General features: G+C 42.2%; 1 non-coding gene across 1 annotated transcript; it reads right to left on the bottom strand.

The window, feature by feature from the left end:
* Nucleotides 1-21785: 21785 nt before the first annotated feature.
* On the bottom strand, nt 21786-21857 carry TRNAC-GCA (transfer RNA cysteine (anticodon GCA)). Its single transcript has one exon. It is a non-coding gene; the product is annotated as a tRNA-Cys (tRNA).
* Between the last annotated feature and the right edge of the window lie 281 nt (nt 21858-22138).

Here is a 22138-nt window from a genome sequence, read left to right as displayed (position 1 = left end):
CTAGCTCTATCCGCATTGTCACAAATGGCATTATTTCCTTCTTTTTTAATGGCTGAGTAATATTCCATTGTATATATGTACCACATCTTCTTTATCCACTCCGATGGACATCTAGGTTGCTTCCATGCCTTGGCTACTGTAAACAGTGCTACAATGAGCATTGAGGTCGTGTATCTTTCCAGGCCATGTTTTTCTCTGGATGTATGCCTAGGAGTTGGATTGCAAGGTCATATGATAGCTCTATTTTTAGAACTACTTTAAAAGGAACAGGGTTGAATGTAGACCCTGAGACACATAATGCAAATATAATTATATATATATATGTAATTATGAGTTTCTATTAAACAATAACAGGAAAGAATCAAAAGTAAAAATTACGTATAAACCTGTTTTACTATGTTTTAATGTGTATGTTCTGTTTTATACTTTATTCACACATTTGCCTGTTTTTTTTACAAAGATCATGAAAAACACACAGGCACACAAACACAAGCCCACACGGACAAATCACAGGTGTCTACAGGTGAGATCACCCCAGGGGTGAACATTAGTCACACGAACAATAATTGGATAATATTTCTCTGATTCCACCCCTACTCAATCTGCAGAAATTCCAGCCCTCAAATCCTTCCTGACTAGTTCTTGAGGCTTTGGGAGCTAATCCTCCCAGCTGTGATGTGCAATTTCCCCTGATTTTTAGCGTCTCTCTTTGGAAACATCTCTTTTTGCTAATGGTGCCATAGAAATCTGAGAAATCTCAGAAACTGCCACATCCTCTTCTCATCCTTCTCCCATCAGCCAACTAAGACCAGTTCAGCTCCTTGGTTAGCTTGCTTCTATGCTATCTCCAAGCCCGCTGTGACAGAATCAGGGACACAGGCTAAAAAGCAGCACAAACATGGGAGATTTTAGTGGAACTGCCTCGTGGTTTTTGAGAGCTTTTCCTTGCAGTCCATTCTTCCTCGAGCACCTGTGAGTCTGGAGTTTGAAGGAGGGCCAACTAAATGACAGAGTTCTCTCATCATCGCCTTTCTTTTTTGCTGACTCTGTTCCTGGGCTGAGCGTCTGTGACTTGATTCTCTTCTCTTTATTATGAAGTTTTACTTGATAGGTTCCTACTTAAGAGAATTGTAGTTTCTATAAATCCACAAACTTCAGGGACCTAACACTGTAATAACTTCTCACTCATATAACCATCCAGTGTGAGGTTCCTAGTCGGCAATGTTGATGACACTCCTTCCCGGGTATTCACTTTGGGGCCAGGGTAATGGGGGCTCTACCATTGTCAACACAGAATTTCCAAGACTTCTCTGGATACCACCATCAGCAGGCAGAGGAGTAGGAGAGAGAGGTTCAAGTTAGAGTTTCATAAAATAAAATTCACCCACTTTAATGGCATGGGTGGATGAACTTTTAGTAACTGTATACAGTTGTATGTCCACTGTGGCAATCACCATAGAGACATTTTCAACATAAGTTCTCAGTAAGTTCCTGATGCCTCTTTACAACTGATCCCTTCTCCTGACCCTTAGCCCCAGGCAACTTTCTGTCAATATAGATAAATTTTGCCTGTTTTTAAATTCCTTGTACTTAGTGAAATGGGCTTCCCAGGAAGCTTGTGGTAAAGAATCCACCTGACAGTGCAGGAGACGCGGGTTCAATCCCTGGGTCGGCAAGATCCCTGGAGAAGGAAATGACAACCCGCTCTACTCTTCTTGCCTGGGAAATCCCATGGAAGAAGCCTGGCGGGCTACCGTGTCACAAAAAGTCAGATATAGCTAAGTGATTGAGGATGTACCCACACACTTACTGAAGTATGGTGTGTCTTCTTTTGTGTCATACTTCTTTTTCTTGGTATAATTCATGTTGATAATTACATTAGTGGTTCATTTCTTTCTATTGCTGAGTAAGATTTCATTGTATGGATAGATTACAATTTGCTAATCCATTCACCAGTTGATAGACGCTTGGATGAGTTCCAGATTTGAGTTATTAGGAGTCGTTCTTCTGTGACTTGTAGATATCTATCTTGTGTGTATACAGTAAGTCCCCTGCATATGAACCTTCAAGCAGCAAACTTTCAAAGATGTGAACACGTGTGCCCAGCCCCTGTAGGCCAGCTGTTGTGCTGGACTTCTGTAATTTTCAAGGTACTGTACTGTAAGATTAAAAATGGTTTCTTTATTTTGTGTGTTTGTTTTTTATGTATGTATTCTATGTGTGAAGAGTATTATGAACCTATTGAGGTACAATACTATAGAACCGACTATGTTAGTTGGGTACCTAGGTTAACTTTATTGGACTTACAAATCTGACTTAGGAGTATGCTCGCAGAATAGAACTCATTCATATGTAGGCCCTGGTACATATATTTTCATTTCTCTTGTGTAAATACCTAGGAGTCTGATTCCTGGGTCATATAGTGAGTATATGCTTAATTGATACTGTTTACTAAAATGGCTGTACCATCTTGCATTCTCACCAGAAATGTGTGAAAGTTCTAGTTGATCCAGGTCTTCCTCAATATTTAGAACTGTTAATGTCTTTAATTTCAGCCATTCTAGTGGATATATAATATAATTTTGGTTTTCACAATCCTAATACACAATCCTAACAATTAGTGATGTAGAGCATATTTTCATGTGTTTATTGGCTGTTTGCATATTTTATTTTGTGAAGTATCTGTTCAAATCTTTTGCTCATTAAAAAAATCAAGTTGTCTTCTTATTATTGAGTTATAAGAGTTCTTTATATATTATGGACCAAGCAAAGAGTGTACTAATCAGTATCTAGTACTTTCTAACACCATTAGACAGTTGCTTTTTTGCATTATGTTCAGAGTTGATAGTTGTTTCTTTAGGGAGATTGGTCCTGTAGCATCTTACTCTCTTGTTATGGGAAGCAGAAACTATGAAGGAGATTTTAAGGGCCAGAACTGGAATTGGTTTTCATCAATTTTGCTTACATTGCTAGAAGTCAATCATGTGATAACAGTCAACTCTAAGAAGGCTGGAAATATATGTGCCCATAAGGTAGTGTGCCTTGGACGAAAACAGAGTTGAGAGTTAGCTATCCGTGTCTGCTGGGGTGGACTTAGAAGAACATGTGGAAGCTGAAGTTCTGGCCCAGGAGCATGGTAAGTCTGTTTCTAGATCCCTTCCACAATAAATAAGTGTGCAGTACTTACTGTGTGATGGACTAGGAGGCTAATGTTTATTGAGCACATACTATGTGCCAGGCAAATACACTCTCTGTAAATATTTCTTCACTATTGAATGGACCTAACTTCCTGGGGTGGCCCAAGAAAGACTATCTGTACCTTTCTTTACTTCTGGTGTACCAACCATGGTGTGTTTCATGATGCGTCCCAATCTTGCCAGTCACAGCAGGAACAACGTTGTGGGTAACGAGGATGCTTGCCAAGCCCTCCCCGGTTCACCTGAGGGAAAAGATCACTGGATAAATAGGGTGTTATTAATATCCCCAAATCTCAACAAGCCAGTTTTTCCACTCTCTGGATAATTATTCATGGATGTCTGTTGAGCCTCAGGGACTGGGATAAGATTCCAATTACAGGCTGTTCCTTTGCTGCCCGCTGTGTTTCTGCACCAAAATCATCACTCTGTGCGGCATTTCATGCCAGAGCAGTTCACAGAACCATTTCTGATCTTTCAGTGAATCTCCTGCCTTGATAAGTGGTTTCGCCAGATTTACTTGTAATAGCAACTCATCCAAATGGGTTGGAGATATTGCCTATATTATCATCATCTCTCTTCCAAAGCATCTAGACACAATACACATACTCTTCTTAAAAGATCTCTTATTATTTTTGACTGTTTTCTCCAGCTGTGGCAAGCAGGGGCTGTTCTCCAGCTGCAGGTTCTCATTGCCGTGGCCTCTCTTGTTCGCCTGTTGTAGAGCATGGGCTTGAGGTCTCGCAGGCTTTGGTAGTTGCAGACCCCAGGCACTAGAGCACAGGGTCAGTAGTTGCGATGCACAGGCTTAGTTACCCTGCTGCATGCAGGATCCTCCTGGATCAGGGATTGAATTTGTGTCTCCTGCATTGGTGGGTAGATTCTTTACCACTGAGCCTCCAGGGAAGCTCTATATATTCTAATGATAGTAGCGAGCAGTTGGTGGTCACTGTAGCTCACAAACTGCTTCTATATGAATAGGAAAACTAATAACTACGGAGTCATTATTCATCACTACTCCCTCACATTCTATGCTCTGATTCTACTGATCTGCTTGCAGTTTCCCTCTACACAATGTGTGATTTACTTACTAGATAGATTGCTCTAGGACTCTTTCAATGTCTAGCTCAGTGTCCCTGGTATTAGGAGCTACCTCAGCCCAGCCCCACAGCTCAGACAACCTAGCTGATTTCTTAGAGGATGACATTAGCACTTTCCACACTGCTGGGTAATAGTGTCACTGTTTTACCTGACTGGGTGGCCCACACATTGTGAGCTCTTCAAGGATATAGCATCTTTTTAATTTGCATAGTTCCTGTCATACTTTAATTGAAGCATGAATGTGAATAAATACATACATAAATGAATCAATCAATATTCATATTATTTGCATCAACTCTTTTGTTTGTTTAAATTGTATTTGAGGTACTTTTCATAACCTTATACAGATGGGCAAAGCAAGAAGAGATTGGAGTGAAAAAAAGATCAGTACATTAAGAGACTTCAAGGAAAACAGCTTTAAGGAAATGGTTATAGAATAGTAGAAAGACAGAAAATGGTCATCTTTGAACACATTTGCCTTTTTAAAAATCAAACACATTCAAACCAGTAGTGACTAATTTCTTATCTCTAAATAATAATAACAAGTAACAGTTGTTTAGAATGTGTATTTTCAAAACATTTACACAATCATTTTTTCCAGGACACATTCACAACTCTATATGAGCTACATAGGGAAGTGATTAATCAAAGTTCCTATAGCCACTATATGACCAAACTGAATGTCTATTAGCTCAGGTCTTTAACTCAATATGAGGTCACTGGGACAGCTTCTGATTATTGGACTGAAAATTTTTACTTTATCTGCCCATCTAATTTCCCAAGAGTTTGCCTTCTGGGGAATACAGACACACGCTGCTTATCTGCATATACTGTACATTGCCTAATAACAGATTATTGCCTAATAACAGTTATACAGATTATTGAGCAAATTCCTAAAGAAGATGAAATCATGGGCTTGATTCTAGAATTCACAGGTAACTTGTCTTTGCCCGCCCCTCTCTTAAGAGCCTAAGTCCTGTGTCAATCACTAAATTTAAAACCTCTGGATGGAAAAATAATCTTTTGTTGCAGGAAAAAAGAAGAATGAGCTTTTTTCTTTTCCTTTCCTGAAAACAAAGCAGATAAAGAGAACTGTGAGCCGATCTGAACATTCCTAGCTTTTTTCTTTTTTTAACTTTAACTGGTCCTAACACTACATGTCTGTGACTAAGTTTGCTTTTCTGCCCCCTAACTCTGCAGGAGCTACATTTCACACCCAGTCTCCTTTGACTCTCTGCATGCTAAGTTGCTTTAGTCGTGTGCAACTCTGCAATCCTGTGGCCTGTAGCCTGCCAGGCCCCCCTGTCCATGGGATTCTCCAGGCAAGAATACTGGAGTGGCTCCATGGTCTTGCAAAGAGTGGGACACGACTGAGCAACTAACACACGCACACACATCTTTTGACTCTATGCTAAACACTTCTTCCCCTCGGTAGTTCTGTTTTTTTTACAGATCAGAAAGTAGGCCGCAGAGCCACTGAACTGCCAGCCTCAATTACTGGGTTACTAACGCCAGCTTGTGACTGTTTTTGACAAGATCCTAACACCTTTGTTCCTCATCACCGACTCCTGGCTGCAAGCCCTCGTCTTATGTAAGCCCCTAGACTCCTCACCAAGCACGGCTATCTTGCGCAGGGTCAATAGCTGCGGCACACAGGCTTAGTTGTTTTGCAGTATGTGGGATCTTTCCAGACCAAGGATTGAACCCGTGTCTCCTACATTGGCAGGTGGATTCTTTAACACTGAGCCACCAGGGAAGCCCCCTTTGTCTTCATTTTGAAAGATGTTTTTGCTGGTCTTAGAATTCTAGGTGGAGAGATTTTTTTTTTCCTTTTCAGTACATTAAAGAAATTGTTTTAATTTCTTCTGTCTTGCATTAATGAAAGATCTGCCATAATTCTTATCCTTGTTTCTCTATATTTAACATTATGTGTTTTTCCCCTCCCCTGCCTGCTTTTATGATCTTTTTTCCCAACTTTTTGTAATAGTTGGTATAATTTTCCTCCTACATCTTGTGCTTGGAATTCATTGAGCTTCTGAATGTGTTGATTTATAATTTTCATCCAACTGAGAAAAGTTTTTGCCCATTGTTACTTCAAATGTTTTTTCTCTCCACCCCCCGCCCCACCCCAACCCCTTCTCTCTCCTTTGGGACTCCCATAACATTTATATTAGGCCAGCTGAAGTTTTCCAACTTTTCATTGCTAATTTTTCCCTAGCCCTATTATTCTATGTAGTATTTAATTCTGGGAGTTTTTTTCTTCTATAATGTCTAATCTGCAGTTAATTCCATTCTGTGACTTTCCATCTCGAACACTGTAGCTTCCATCTCGAGAACCTGAATTTGACCCTTTTTTATACTATCCATGTCTATACTTCACATGTTCAATCCTTCCTTTAGTTTTTTTTTAATATTTGGAACAAATTTATCACACTGACTCTTCTCTTCTTGTCTCTTCGTTCTGTCATCTGCGCCAAGTTCTGGGTTGCTGCCGTTGACTGGTTTTTCTCCTTGTTAAGAGTCACATGTTCTTGTTTCTTTGCCTGGTCACTTTTATTGAATCCTGAACATGGCAAATTTTGCCTTCTTGCATGCTGGCTATTACTGTATGTCTATATATATTCTCAAGTTGTTCTGGGACGTGGTTAAGTGAACTGGAAACAGTTTGCTCCTTTCAGGTATTTCTCTTAAGCTTTGTCAGGCAAGACCAAAACAATACTTAGTCTCAGGGCTAATTTTTTCCTACTATTGAAGCAAGAAATAGGGAGCTTGCTATCTGGAAGAAGAATAAAATTAGGAAAAGAAAGAAAGATTAATACGTTGTTGACAGTCAATGTCGACTGCATACATGGAGACTGAATTTGTAACTCTCCTTTGTTGTTGTTTCTCTGTTGCTCAGTCATGTCTGACTCTTTGTGACCCCACGGACTGCAGCACACCAGCCTTCCCTGTCGCTCACCATCTCCTAGAGTTTGCTCAAACTCATGTCCATTGAGTTGGTGATGCCATCCAGCCATCTCATCCTCTGTCGTCCCCTTCTCCTCCTGCCTTCAATCTTTCCCAGCATCAGGGTCTTTTCTAATGAGTTGGCTCTTCACATCAGGTGGCCAAAGTATTGAAGCTTCAGTTTCACCATCAGTCCTTCCTGTGAGTATTCAGGATTGATTTCCTTTAGGATGGACTGGTTGGATCTCCTTGCAGTCCAAGGGACTCTCAAGAGTCTTCTCCAACACCATAGTTTGAAAGCATCAATTCTTGTCTTATCCATATGTTTTTTTTTTTTTTCTCTTCGTAGATACTGTTTTATTTATTTATTTATTTATTTATTTTTATTTTATTAAATTTTAAAATCTTTAATTCTTACATGTGTTCCCAAACATGAAACCCCCTCCCACCTCCCTCCCCATAACATCTCTGTGGGTGATCCCCATGCACCAGCCCCAAGCATGCTGTATCCTGCGTCAGACATAGACTGGCGATTCAATTCTTACATGATAGTATAAATGATAGAATGCCATTCTCCCAAATCATCCCGCCCTCTCCCTCTCTCTCTGAGTCCAAAAGTCCGTTATACACAGCTGTGTCTTTTTTCCTGTCTTGCATACAGGGTCGTCATTGCCATCTTTCTAAATTCCATATATATGTGTTAGTATACTGTATTGGTGTTTTTCTTTCTGGCTTACTTCACTCTGTATGTTTTTGATACTGAAATCTCCTGTGCTCTGAGCTGTAGAAGTAAGGACTGTTACACTTGAGGTATATGTTGAGGAAGACTGACATGGGAGCCCCGGTTTGGGAGTGGGAGACATGCTTACGTTTTGGAGGGCGCTCATGCGAAGAGTTGATTCATTGGAAAAGACTCTGATGCTGGGAGGGATTGGGAGCAGGAGGAGAAGGGGATGACAGAGGATGAGATGGCTGGATGGCATCACCGACTCGATGGACATGAGTTTGAGTGAACTCCAGGAGTTGGTGATGGACAGGGAGGCCTGGCGTGCTGCGATTCATGGGGTCGCAAAGAGTTGGACACGACTGAGCGACTGATCTGATCTGATCTGATGGACTAAATGCTTACGTCCCCATAAGATTTGTGTGGTAATTAGATTAATGCTCGTCACTTCTACTGGAAGTAACTTCCATGAAAGCTAGGACCCTACAACCACCTGATTTGTTGTAGGGAGTCACTTAAACAGTGTGTGGAAAGAAGGAATGAGGCCTGGGGGCAGTGCACCCCTCCTGCCTCCCATGTGTCACCTGAGTGCACTGGAGCTGCATCCATCCCCCTGTGACCCAGGATCACCTCCCTTAAATACCTTTTTCAGATCTTGCCTATAGAGCCACACTCCAGTGGTTCAAAATCCATATTTTTGAACTGGTTGGGAGATAGTCAGCCTTTTGCCCTTCATTTCCTGCCTCTTTTATCTCTGGCTTCAGGCACCCTTAATCAGCTAACCACTCCAGGAAACAGATGCTTGAGGAAGGGAAAAACAGGACAGTTCTCTCGTGCTATCCATCCTGTCTCACTTTAGGCTTAAGGAGGACTACCAGTGTCTATGTATGTGGATTTTATGTAAATTCTCTTCTTAATTAGAAGTGGGGCCATCGGAGGAGTTCATTAATCTTCCATCTACCCTTCCTTGGTGGGTCAGACAGTAAAGAAACTGCTTGCAATGCAAAAGACCTGGGTTCAATTCCTGAGTTGAGAAAATTTCCTGCAGAAGAGAATGGCAACCCACTGCAGTATTCTTGCCTGGAAAATTCCATGGACGGAGGACTGGGGCGTGCCACAAGTCCATGGGGTTGAAAAGAGTTGGATACAACTGAGTGACGAACACTTTCACTTTTTTCCACTACCCTTTCTAGCTTCTAAAATTTATTTTTGTTTCAGTGTTACTTAATCTCTCCGTTCAGTTCAGTTGCTTAGTCATGTCCAACTCTTTGCGACCCTGTGGATTGCAGCATGCCGGGCCTCTCTGTCCATCACCAACTCCCAGAGCTTACTCAGACTCATGTCTATCGAGTCAGTGATGCCATCCAACCATCTCATCCTCTGTCATCCCCTTCTCCTCCTGCCCCCAATCCCTCCCAGTATCAGAGTCTTTTCCAATGAGTCAGTCAGGTGGCCAAAGTATTGGAGCTTCAGCTTCAGCATCAGTCCTTCCAATGAATATTCTGGACTGATTTCCTTTAAGATGGACTGGTTGGATCTCCTTGCAGTCCAAGAGACTCTCAAGAGTCTTCTCCAACACCACAGTTCAGAGGCATCAATTCTTCGGCTCTCAGCTTTCTTCACAGTCCAACCCTCACGTCCATACATGACTACTGGAAAAACCATAGCCTTGATTAGACAGACCTTTGATGTCAAAGTAATGTCTCAGCTTTTCAATATGCTATGTAGGTTGGTCATAACTTTTCTTCCGAGGAGCAAGCATCTTTTAATTTCATTGCTGCATTACCATCTGCAATGATTTTGGAGCCCCCCAAAATAAGGTCTCTCACTGTTTCCATTGTTTCCCCATCTATTTGCCATGAAGTGATGGGACCAGATGCCATGATCTTAGTTTTCTGAATGTTGAGTTTTAAGCCAGCTTTTTCACTCTCTTGTTTCACTTTCATCAAAAGACTTTTTCGTTCTTCTTTGCTTTCTGCCATAAGGGTGGTGTCATCTGCATATCTGAGGTTATTGATATTTCTCCCAGCAATCTTGATTCCAGCTTGTGCTTCATCCAGCCCACAGTTTCTCATGATGTACTCTGCATATAAGTTAAATAAGCAAGGTGACAATATACAGCCTTGACTTACTCTTTTCCCTATTTGGAACCAGTCTGTTGTTCCATGTCCAGTTCTAACTGTTGCTTCTTGACCTGCATACAGCTTTCTCAGAAGGCAGGTAAGGTGGTCTGATATTTCCATTTCTTTAAGAATTTTCCACAGTTTATTGTGATCCACACAGTCAAAGGCTTTGGCATAGTCAATAAAGCAGAAATAGATGTTTTTCTGGAATTCTCTTGCTTATTAATGATCCAGTGGATGTTGGCGATTTGATCTCTGGTTCCTCAGCCATTTCTAAAACCAGCTTGAACATCAGGAAGTTCATGGTTTACATATTGCTGAAGCCTGGCTTGGAGAATTTTGAGCATTACTTTACTAGTGTGTGAGATGAGTACAATTGTGCGGTAGTTTGAGCAATCTTTGGCATTGCCTTTCTTTGGGATTGGAATGAAAACTGACCTTTTCCAGTCCTGTGACCATTGCTGAGTTTCCCAAATGTGCTGGCACATTGAGTGCAGCACTTTCACAGCATCATCTTTCAGGATTTGAAATAGCTCAACTGGAATTCCATCACCTCCACTAGCTTTGTTTGTAGTGATGCTTTCTAAGGCCCACTTGACTTAGCATTCCAGGATGTCTGGCTCTAGAGTAGTGATCACACCATTGTGGTTATCTGGGTCATGTAGATCTTTTTTGTATAGTTCTTCTGTGTACTGTTGCCACCTTTTTTTTAAAATATCTTCTGCTTCTGTTAGGTCCATACCATTTCTGTCCTTTATTGAGCCCATCTTTGCATGAAATGTTCTCTTGTTATCTCTAATTTTCTTGAAGAGATCTCTAGTCTTTCCCATTCTATTGTTTTCCTCTTTTTCTGCATTGATCACTGAGGAAGGCCTTCTTATTTCTTCTTGCTATTCTTTGGAACTCTGCATTCAAATGGGTATATCTTTCCTTTTCTTCTTTGCCTTTCACTTTTCTTTTCTCAGCTATTTGTAAGTCCTCCTCAGACAACCATTTTGCCTTTTTGTATTTCTTTTTCTTGGGGATGGTCTTGATCACTGCCTCCTGTACAATGTCACGAACCCCTGTCCATAGTTCTTTAGACATTTTGTCTATCAGATCTAATCCCTTGAATCTATTTGTAACTTCCACAGTATAATCGTAAGGGATTTGATTTAAGTCATACCTGAATGGACTAGTGGTTTCCCCTACTTTCTTCAATTTAAGTCTGAATTTGGCAATAAGGAGTTCACGATCTGAGCCACAATCAGCTCCCAGTCTTGTTTTTGCTGACTGTATAGAGCTTCTCCATCTTTGGCTGCAAAGAATATAATCAATCTGATTTCAGTGTTGACCATCTGGTGATGTCCATGTGTAGAGTCTTCTCTTGTGCTGTTGGAAGAGGATGTTTGCTATGACCAATGCATTCTCTTGGCAAAATTCTGTTAGCCTTTGCCCTGCTTCATTTTGTACTTCAAGGCCAAATTTGCCTGTTATTCCAGGTATCTCTTGACTTCCTACTTTTGCATTTCAGTCCCCTAAACTGAAAAGGACATCTGTTTTGGGTGTTAGTTCTAGAAGGTCTTGTAGGTCTTCATAGAACTGTTCCACTTCAGCATCTTCAGCATTACTGGTTGGGGCATAGACTTGGATTACTCTGATATTGAATGGTTTGCCTTGGAAATGAACAAAGATCATGCTGTTATTTTTGAGACTGCACCCAAGTATTGCATTTTGGACTCTTTTGTTGACTATGGGGGCTACTCCATTTCTTCTAAGGGATTCTTGCCCACAGTAGTAGATATAATGCTCATCCAAGTTAAATTCACCCATTCCAGTCCATTTTAGTTTGCTGATTCCTAAAATGTTGATGTTTAGTCTTGCCATCTCCTGTTTGACCACTTCCAATTTACCCTGATTCATGGACCTAACATTCCAGGTTCCTATGCAATATTGTTCTTTACAGCATCGGACTTTACTTCCATCACCAGTCACATCCACAACTGGGTGTTGTTTTGGCTCTGGTACCGTCTTTTCATTCTTTCTGGAGTTAATTCTCCACTGATCTCCAGTAGTATACTGGGCACCTACTCACCTGGGGAGTTCAACTTTCAGTGTCCTATCTTTTTGCTTTTTCATACTGTTCATGGAGTTCTCAAGGCAAGAATACTGAGGTGGTTTGCCATTTCCTTCTCTGGTTGACCACATCTTGTCAGAACTCTCCACCATGACCTGTCCATCTTGGGTGGCATGGCTCACAGTTTAATTGAGTAAGGCAAAGCTGTGGTCCATGTGATCAGTCTGATTAGTTTTCTGTGATAGTAGTTTTCATTCTGTCTGCCTTCTGATTCATAAGGATAAGAGACTTATGGAAGCTTTCTAATGGGAGAGACCGACTGGGGAAAACTGGGTCTTGTTCTGATGGGCGGGGCCATGCTCAGTAAATCTTTTCTGTTGGTGGGCGGGGCTGTGTTCCCTTCCAGTTGTTTGACCTGAGGTCAAACTATGGTGGAGGTAATGAACGTAATGGCGACCCTCTTCAAAAGTTCTTGTGTATGCACTGCTGCACTCAATGCCCCGACCCTGCAGCAGACCTCCGCCGGAGACTCCTAGACACTCAGGGGCACGTCTGGGTCAGTCTCTTGTGGGTTCGCTGCTTCTTTCTCCTGAGTCCTGTGTTGCAGCCTGGTGGAGCAGAGACCAGAACCTGCCCCATGACTTGGGGGTGCGGCAAACTGTACCCTCGTGATTGTCCTAGTAAGCATGCTGAACGGGACATTCTTGTATCAGGATGTGCTTGGCTCCGCTTCACCGCCTACCCTTGGGTCCATCTCCATAGAAACAAAGCAAGATATTCCTGATCAACAGCAGGGCCTGCGCTAATCAAACTCCCCAGTATGGCTATTCCCTAATGATCTCGTGTGACTTCTGCCAGTAAAAGTGCAGGCTGAAAGGAGCCATTTTGTATTCCTGCCATGGAGAGCAGGAGGGGCCTCTGACTCCCCACTTGCCAAATTATATGTGTTTGTCTTTTCATTATGCGCTCGACCCCGTTTCAGTTCTTTCTCACCCGCTTGTGCTGGACGCAGCAGTCCTGGTATGCACAAGATTTTGTTTGTGCCCTCCAAGAGGCCTTTGTTTACTTTTACCCAATTAACTGGTTTCTTTTTCCACATCTAACCTACCCCAGAACCCTCCCCAAATGTATGCACAACTCTTTTCCAAGATGGATACCAGCCCAGAGGCCTATGGCGTCACATATTAACATTATGTGTTACTGGGTGGTGCCTAGCAACTAAGCAACAACATTATGCCAAGTCACTTCAGTCATGTCTGACTCTTTGCGACCCCATGGACTACAGCCCGCCAGGCTCCTCAGTCCATGGGATTCTCCAGGCAAGAATAGTAGAGTGGGTTGCCATGTCCTCCACCATCTTCCCGACTCAGGGATCAAACTCCTGTCTCTTGTAGCTCCTGCATTGGCAACTGTTTTTTTTTTTTTTTTTTTTTTAACCACTAGTGCCACCTAGGAAACCCCCACACAGCAACAACCACCTCTCCTTTTTGACCTCCAAGGAGCCTTTCTGCACATGTGAAATGTCTCCCTTGCCTCAAGGATGAGAAACACATGACCTCCTGATCCTTTATGCAAACAAGGTTTAGTCCCTTTTTGTTTCTGCCATGATTGTTATCTTAACGTGTTCACAGGACACAAGGCCAGGATATTTACCATTTTAGGAGGCCAGTTGTAAATGTCTAGCCTGGGGCCCTTCCATCTCCTGTCTCACATCCACCCCTCAGATAACCCAGGGTCATCTCCCCACCTCAAACGCCTTTACCTAATCACATCTACAGACTCCCTTGTGCCATATAGGGTGACATATTCACGGGTTCTGGTCATTAGGATGTGGACATCTTGTGTGTGTGTGTGTGTGTGTGTGTGTGTGTGTGTGTGTGTTAGTTTCTCAGTCGCGTCCAATTCTTTGGGACCCCATAGACTGTAACCCGCTAGGCTCTTCTGTCCATGGAATTCTCCAGGCAAGAATACTGGAGTGGGTTGCCATTCCCTTCTCCAGGGGATCTTCCTGACCCAAGAATCAAACCCAGATCATTGTAGGGAAGCCCTGGTGGGGGGCCATCTTGGAGGACCATTATTCTGCTACCACTCTCGTTTCTTAGTAAATACAAATGTGTTGGACAACTTTTCAGGCAGCACAGAATCCCTGATTTCTGGCTGTTGTCAATAGCTGTAACATTCAAGCCTTTTGTGCTATTGTTTCTAAATTGAATACAGTATTCTAGAAATGGAGGGACCTTAAACTTTGAAAGGTTTAAGGACAGCACAATTAGAAATTTAACTAGCGATTTAAAGAAAAGTAATAATTTCAACTTTATTATCTATTGTCTTGTGACTTCTAGCAAGTCATCTTTACTTCTCTAAATTGTAAAGTTGGGGTGAAAATAGCAATGTGTCTCAGATTTATCATTTATTTGTAAAATGAAAATAGTGAATGCCTACTCTGTCCAGTTGCTGTGAGGATTTATTGAATTATACATATCTAGCACAGAGTCGGACACGACTGAGCAACTTCAGTTTCAGTTATCAGTTTCAGCTCAGAGTCGGACACGACTGAAGTGACTTAGCAGCAGCAGCAGCAGCACTTAAAAATGATCAGTAAATATTTGTATCATTATTATGGCCATTTTGCATTTCATTATCACACCTAATCCATGTAAAATATGGGTTTCTAATGTTAAAGAGAAAACCACAGGCCCAAAATGGCATCACTTGTGCTAAAGCCCATGATTCCAAACCTAGACTTGATGTGTGACTTAATAGCAGTTTCGACCTTCCCCAGAAACGTAATCTTAATTAGCCAATTTGGGACCAGTTTCTGGTCAGCACCAATGTGGTACTGTGTCCTGCGGGCCCTCTCCATCTCCCTCTCCCACCCCAAGAAGACACAATTCATGTGATACAGATTAATACTGGTCTCCAAAAGATGTCCTGGCCTAAAATCTCTCTTTTCTTTTGCTAATGACTTCCTTGCCCTGCTCTCTTTTCTCTTTTCCTTCTGCAGCCCTCAGGAAATACTTTTTAGTTGTTAGACAGGATACTGCTTATTCTTGAATCCTTGGAGCCACTTAGATCTTCAATTTTACTTGGTTGAATATTTTTTTAACATTAACACAAGGCTCACGGGATCCTGTAAGGCCCAAGAATAAGCTTCAAGAGGCTCACGAGTCCTCAAAACCATCTACACAATTTAGAAGGTGAGAGGGTTTGTAGCTTTTATTGGATTCTTGGAGGGTTCAGTGACCTAAATAAGTTTCAAGACACTGAAGCTGAAGGTAAGGAAGGGAGAGCTTGAGATGGCACAAGGAAGCCTTCTGACGACTAGACTCCCAAAGTAGTAGCTCAGGCTCCATTCTTGGGTCAAAAGGTTTAAAAATTTGATTTTCTCAGAGCCCCTCATATTGATCAGATTCGGAGACTCTCACTAGCCTAATTCATAAGAGACCAGAGAACAAATTGGAAAGTTCCCGTGTTGGTGAACAGGAGGCTTGCTTGTCTAGTGACTGCCACAAGGGAACACACTGTTCCCCTGCTCCTGTCACTCAGAGCGTTCCCCTGGTGACAGGCACCCTTCACAAAACAGGCGTTTAAGTTTATGCCTGTTTCTCCTTCTGCCACAGGACTCAAAGATGATCGGATCTGGTGAGAAAGAGATCCCACCCTGCGGTCGCTTACTGGCATCAGGCTATCTGGAATATAAAATACTCTGAAAGGTGGTAAGAAAAAGAGGTCTTCCATGGCCACTAAGATGGTAAAGAAGAATGGTAAAAAAAAAAAAAAAGAGTTGCATAATCAGCAGGGGTATTTTTATATAGACTGTGATTCTATCTGATGAATTCTCTCTGTACCACAACAGGGTTCACCTTGCTAATGACCGTCACATGCCTGTGGTCGCATGCATTGTTCTCTTCTTTTTCTGCTGGAACAGTGCTGGGTAAAAGCCAAGACTTGACTTGCATCACCCTTTTGAAGGTGCAGACCAGCCTTTCTATTAATACATTCTTTTTGCAGAAAAATTATAATCCAGTTGATCATATTATAAGTTTTCTCCCCTTAACATTTAATTGTATTTGGATGAAATAGTATTCTTCCCTTTATTTGATCTAGTGGTTTCCCAAAATCCTATTTCAGGCATTTACCTTCTCTCAGGATGGTTTACTTTCTCAAGTGATTAAATTCATCTAATAGTCAGTGGTTCTTATCAGTTTCACCATCAGAGAGTTGCCTTTTCAAGTTCTGAGTGTACCTTACTGAGTGGCTTCATGTGCCAAACAAGGGACCCATTCTTCTAATCATTATCATCCTTATATTTATTGTTATCTTCATCATTATCATCAAAACAACACTGTAAAAGAGGACTTTTTTGTGTGTTAAAGTACAGTGATCATTTTAAAACTTAGGTAATACTTGCCTCTTCTTATATCTAACCCTTCAATGGCTTCCCATCCTAGTTGGAATGAAATGCAAACTCCTTTCCATGGTGTTGCTAGCCTGTCCCCCAGGGGGACATCCCTTCTTTGGGTTCAGCACCCTGAATTTTCCTTTGGGGACCCACTTTTCTTACACTATTAGTGTACACTTCAGATGGAACAAATCTTTTCCTCCAATCTGAAGTGGGTGCTTTCTCTCAGAATGGCCAGTTAGCATGTTCTTTCTGCAGGCCACAGAGAATGGTTCAAGGACAGATACATGTCCCAAATTTGCCCAATGAAGATCAGGTCTGAATATTTTGCAGCAATCATTGGAAGACTAGTGCAATCTTCCAGGATGCTAAAGTGCTGGAATATACAGCTGAATCTTCTGTTCTTCATTGTTTTATGACATTTATGTCACATCTTTGGCATGGTCAATAAAGCAGAAATAGATGTTTTTCTGGAACTCTCTTGCTTTTCCATGATCCAGCAGATGTTGGCAATTTGATCTCTGGTTCCTCTGCTATTTCTAAAACCAGCTTGAACATCTGGAAGTTCACGGTTCACATATTGTTGAAGCCTGGCTTGGAGAATTTTGAGCATTACTTTACAAGCCTGAGATGAGTGCAATTGTGTGGTAGTTTGAGCAATCTTTGGCATTGCCTTTCTTTGGGATTGGAATGAAAACTGACCTTTTCCAGTCCTGTGGCCACTGCTGAGTTTTCCAAATTTGCTGGCATATTGAGTGCGGCACTTTCACAGCATCATCTTTCAGGATTTGAAATAGCTCAACTGGAATTCCATCACCTCCACTAGCTTTGTTCATAGTGATGCTTTCTAAGGCCCACTTGACTTCACATTCCAGGATGTCTGGCTCTAGGTTAATGATCACACCATCATGATTATCTGGGTCATGAAGATCTTTTATTCTACAGTTCTCCTGTGTATTCTTGACACCTCTTCTTAATATCTTCTGCTTCTGTTAGGTCCATACCATTTCTGTCCGTTATTGAGCTCATCTTTGCATGAAATGCTCCCTTAGTATCTCTAATTTTCTTGAAGAGATCTCTAGTCTTTCCCATTCTATTGTTTTCCTCTATTTCTTTGCACTGATCACTGAGGAAGCCTTTCTTATCTCTCCTTGCTATTCTCTGGAACTCTGCATTCAAATGCTTATATCTTTCCTTTTCTCCTTTGCTCTTTGCTTCTCTTCTTTTCACAGCTATTTGTAAGGCCTCCTCAGGCAGCCATTTTGCTTTTTGCATTTCTTTTTCTTGAGGATGGTCTTGTTCCCTGTTTCCTGTACAATGTCAGAAACCTCCATCCACAGTTCATCAGGCACTCTGTCTATGAGATCTAGTTCCTTAAATCTATTTCTCACTTCCACTGTATAATCATTAAAGATTTGATTTAGGTCATACCTGAATGGGCCAGTGGTTTTCCCTACTTTCTTCAATTTAAGTCTGAATTTGCTAATAAGGAATTCATGATATGAGCCACAGTCAGTTTCCAGTATTGTCTTTGCTGACTGTATAGAGCTTCTCCATCTTGGCTGCAAAGAATATAATCAGTCTGATTTCGGTGTTGACCATCTGGTGATATCCTCGTGTAGAGCCTTCTCTTGTGTTGTTGGAAGAGGGTGTTTGCTATGACCAGTGCATTTTCTTGGTAGAACTCTATTACCCTTTGCCCTGCTTCATTCTGTTCTCCAAGGCCAAATTTGCCTGTTACCCCAGGTGTTTCTTGACTTCCTACTTTTGCATTCCAGTCCCCTATGATGAAAAGGACATCTTTTTTTGGGTGTTAGTTCTAGAAGTTCTTGTAGGTCTTCATAGAACCGTTCAGCTTCAGCATCTTCAGCATTACAGGCCGGGACATAGACTTGGATTACTCTGATATCAAATGGTTTGCCTCGGAAACAAACAGAGATCATTCTGTCATTTTTGAGATTGCGCCCAAGTACTGCATTTTGAACTCTTTTGTTGACTAGGATGGCTACTTCATTTCTTCTAAGGGATTCTTGCCCACAGTAGTAGATATAATGGTCCGCTGAGTTAAATTCATCCATTCCAGTCCATTTTAGTTCACTGATTCCTAAAATGTTGATGTTCACTCTTGCCATCTCCTGTTTGACCACTTCCAATTTGCCTTGATTCGTGGACCTAACATTCCAGGTTCCTATGCAATATTGCTCTTTACAGCATTGGACCTTGCTTCCACCACCAGTCACATCCACAACTGGGTGTTGTGTTTGCTCTGGCAGCATCTCTCCATTCTTTCTGGAGTCATTTCTCCACTGATCTCCAGTAGCATATTGGGTACCTACCCACCTGGGGAGTTCAACTTTCAGTGTCCTATCTTTTTGCTTTTTCATACTGTTCATGGGGTTCTCAAGAATACAGACCACCTGACCTGCTTCTTGGTAAATCTATATGAAGCTTAGGAGGCAACAGTTAGAACTGGACATGGAACAACAGACTGGTTCCAAATAGGGAAAGGAGTACGTCAAGGCTGTATATTGTCACCCTGCTTATTTAACTTATATGCAGAGTACATCACAAGAAAAGCTAGGCTTGATGAAGCACAAGCTGGAATCAAGATTGCTGGGAGAAATATCAATAATCTCAGATATGCAGATGACACCACCCTTATGGACTTCCCTGGTGGCTCAGTAGGTAAAGCGTCTGTCTCCAATGCGGGAGACACGGGTTTGACCCCTGGGTTGGGAAGATCTCCTGGAGACAGAAATGGCATTCCACTTCAGTACTATTGCCTGGAAAATCCCATGGACAGAGGAGCCTGGTAAGCTACAGTTTATGGGATCGCATAGAATCGGACACTTTCACTGAGCGACTTCACTTTCACTTTCACGTTATGGCAGAAAGTGAAGAAGAACTAAAGAGCCTCTTGATGAAAGTGAAAGAGGAGAGTGAAAAAGTTGGCTTAAAACTCAGCTTTCAGAAAACTAAGATCATGGCATCACGTCCCATCACTTCATGGATAGAATCAGACACTTTCACTGAGCGACTTCATTTCACTTTCACATTATGGCAGAAAGTGAAGAACTAAAAGAGCCTCTTGATGAAAGTGAAAGAGGAGAGTGAAAAAGTTGGCTTAAAACTCAGCCTTCAGAAAACTGAGATCATGGCATCACGTCCCAACACTTCATGGCAAATAGATTGAGAAACAGTGGAAACGGTTGCAGACTTTATTTTTTCAGGCTCCAAAATCACTGCAGATGGTGACTGCTGCCATGAAATAAAAAGACGCTTACTCCTTGGAAGAAAAGTTATAACCAACCTAGACAGCATATTAAAAAGCAGAGACATTACTTTGCCAACAAAGGTCCGTCTAGCCAAGGCTATGGTTTTTCCAGTAGTCATGTATGGATGTGAGAGTTGGACTATAAAGAAAGCTGAGCACCAAAGAATTGATGCTTTTGATGCTTTTGAACTGTGGTGTTGGAGAAGACTCACAAGAGTCCTTTGGACTGCAAGGAGATCCAACCAGTCCATCCTAAAGGAAATCAGTCCTGAATATTCATTGGAAGGACTGACGTTGAAGCTGAAACTCCAATACTTTGGCCACCTGATGTGAAGAGCTGACTCATTGGAAAGGGCCCTGATGCTGGGAAAGTTTGAAGGTGGGAAGAGAAGGGGATGACAGAAGATGAGATGGTTGGATGGCATCTCCGACTCAATGGGCATGAGTTTGAGTAAACTCTGGGAGCTGGTAAGGGACAGGGAGGCCTGGTGTGCTGCAGTCCATGGGGTCACAAAGAGTTGGACATGACTAAGCAACTAAACTAACTGAACTGAACTGATGTCACATCTTGGGTTTCCTAGGTGGCACTAGTGGTAAAGAACTCGCCTGCCTATGTAGAAGTTGAAAGAGACACAGGTTCAATCCCTGGGTAGGGAAGATCCCCTGGAGGAAGGCATGGCAACACACTCCAGTATTCCTGCCTGGAGAATCCCATGGACAGAGGAACCTGGTGGGCTATAGTCCATAGGGTTGCAAAGAGTCAGACACGACTGAAGCAACTTAGCAGGCAAGCACATGCCACATCTTGCCTTTCTAGAAACGAAGCAAACTCAGAGGAAACAGAGATAGGAGAGAGATACAGATTGCCATTTGAGCTCATTTCTGTCCAGACTTGATCTTTTCAGACACTTGAGTGATATCTTTTCCTTTGGGATGGATTAAATGCTGTTCTTCACATCCATAAATGTGAATGGTCAAAGTGAAAGTGCAAGTCGCTCAGTGATGTCCAACTCTTTGCGACCCCATAGACTAGACAGTCCACGGAATTCTCCAGGCCAGAATACTGGAGTGGGTAACCTTTCCCCTCTCCAGGGGCTCTTCCCAACCCAGGAATCGAACCCAGGTCTCCCTCACTGCCTGCGGATTCTTCTTTACCAGCTGAGGCACAAGGGAATCCCAAGAATGCTGAAAATCCAGTCTATTCCCATGGCTTGAATGGTCTGTTCCCTGATGACACCCCCATCTCTCGGGCTGCATTCCCCCTTGTTCTCTCTACGTGACAGGTTTTTGGAACTTCTGTCAGTTTCAAGAAAAAGCCACGCTCGTTTCTACCCAAGCGACTTTGTTCTTACTGTTCCCTTTCCTCCAGAGTTCTCCAGGGCTCTTTCTCCACTTTCAGATCTTAAGTTCAGCACTGTCTCCGCAGAGGCTTTCCTCACTGTCCAGTACAGATGAAACACACAGGACATGTGCTCACTCACTGGCCTGTGAGTTCCCTGAGGGCAGCGGCCTCACATGACTTGTTTAGCATGGTTATCACAATGCCCGGCACTCTGTAAGTGTTCCTGAAATATTGGTGGGCCAGTTCCTTGACTTGTTGTGCTTTCCCTGCTGCCTAGAACTCCCCCTCCTTATTGCTTTGCATAATTGACATCTTTCTAAAAGTGCATTTTATTCTATTATTATAAATATTTATTTATTTGGCTGCACCCAGTCTTAGTAGCTGTATGCAGGATTTTTAGTTGCAGTATGGGGGATCTGGTTCCCTGACCAGAGATGGAACTCAGGCCCCCCTGCATTGGGAGTGTGGAGACTTAGCCACCGGACTACTAGTGAAAGTGAAGTCACTCAGTCGTGTCCAACTCTTTACGACCCCATGGATGGTAGCCTACCAGGCTCCATGATCCATGGGATTCTCCAGGCAAGAATACTGGAGTGGGCTGCCATTTCCTTCTCCAGGGGATCTTCCCAACCCAGGGATCGAACCTGGGTCTCCTGCATTGCAGACAGACGCTTTACCGTCTGAGCCACTAGGGAAGGACTACTAGGGAAGTCCCATAATTGACTTATTTTAGTCTTACCTCAAATGTCACCTTCTTTGAAAGCCTTCCCTGATCATAGACACTAACATAGACGTCCCCTTATCACAACCCTCTATCACATCACTCCACTCTGTTTTTATTCTTCATTAAACTTAACCCTAAGATTATCTTTTTAAATCTTTCATTTATTTACTTACTCATTTTCATTCTCCAACTAGAACATAAGCTCCATGACAGCAGAGGTTGTGTTTGTCCCATTCAAAGCTTCATTCCCAG

Source organism: Capricornis sumatraensis, chromosome 2 (assembly GCF_032405125.1).
Source record: "Capricornis sumatraensis isolate serow.1 chromosome 2, serow.2, whole genome shotgun sequence".
In the NCBI taxonomy this organism is placed as follows: domain Eukaryota; kingdom Metazoa; phylum Chordata; class Mammalia; order Artiodactyla; family Bovidae; genus Capricornis; species Capricornis sumatraensis.
Note: the sequence above shows the minus strand (reverse complement) of the source record. Positions and strands in the feature narration are given on the sequence as shown.